The sequence below is a fragment of the Lucilia cuprina genome, chromosome 5 (assembly GCF_022045245.1).
Source record: "Lucilia cuprina isolate Lc7/37 chromosome 5, ASM2204524v1, whole genome shotgun sequence".
NCBI classification, from domain to species: domain Eukaryota; kingdom Metazoa; phylum Arthropoda; class Insecta; order Diptera; family Calliphoridae; genus Lucilia; species Lucilia cuprina.
The window spans coordinates 42,177,023-42,178,281 of record NC_060953.1 but is presented as its reverse complement, the minus strand read 5'-3'; positions in this window follow the sequence as shown (position 1 = coordinate 42,178,281).

The window sequence follows — 1,259 nt, the reverse complement described above, 5'->3', positions numbered from 1 at the left end:
TTCTAGTTCAGTTCTAGTTCAGTTCTAGTTCAGTTCTAGTTCAGTTCTAGTTCAGTTCTAGTTCAGTTCTAGTTCTGTTCTAGTTCTATTCTAGTTCTGTTCTAGTTCAGTTCTAATTAAGTTCTGGTTCAGCTTTAGTTGAATTCAAGTTCTTTATTGACATTTTTTGCAATCACTTGCTATCAATAACTATCTATATTTTTGTACCCAATTGTATTTTGTATGTAAGTACTTAGAATTGATGCTACAAGTAGATGCTTGGCTTGCATAACAGTTGTTACTTACAACTATAAAAATAAGACCTGCTGCTTGCATACAAAAGTAGGAGTAAATTGTGCTGTTTTTTTAAAGACTTTTTGATTTACTTTAAAAGTTCCAGCTATTATACAAGGAATTAGTACATTTTTTACTGTAATGCTGAAAAATTACAAACATCACTTTAGTGTGCCCAAGTAATCTAACAGAAAGTCAATAGTAATATATGTAAATGTCCTATTTGTAAAAAACAAATTTGTCTATTTTTATAAATGAACTGCAGGGTTATGCAATTTTTATACTTTATTTACTGTAGCTGCTGTTACTGTTACTATAGTACTTCTGTCGCTGTTGTCAAACGTACATTACCAGTTTTACAACTCTTCAGGAGTTGCATATGAAATGATCTCGGAAATTCCTGTTTTCATTTGCAACTCGTCTATTCGTTTTTTTCTTTTTGTAAAGTCTTGTTGTTGGTTGCATGTATGACTGAATATATGCTTGGTTTTACTGGGTTGGCTCTCTGATTGCTCGGTTAGTTTGTTGGTTGGTTACTAACGTACTTTCGAATGGGTGGTTTTTAACTGTTTGGTTTTGTCTACTTTTTTTGTATGTCAAACTAAAAGGTTACAGCTGTCATTCTAACTTTAGAATTCTTTTAGAATTGAATCTGTGTTTTTTTAAAGGTGGTGTGTATTTTTGTCTAAGTGTATTTTTGGGCACGTAAAACTTATTCACGGTAATATATGTAAATACAATGCATATAATAGTAAGTGTCGCCATACTTGTATAGGTAAAAAGTCTGTCCGCAATATACAGTATGATAGAAAAGTACATGGACAAATAATATAAATTATTCATGTTTGGATATTAACACGAGCGATTATATTTAATCAACTATAGAATATACTATAGACTAGACTATAGACTAGACTATAGACTAGACTATAGACTATACTATAGACTAGACTATAGACTAGACTATAGACTAGACTATAGACTAG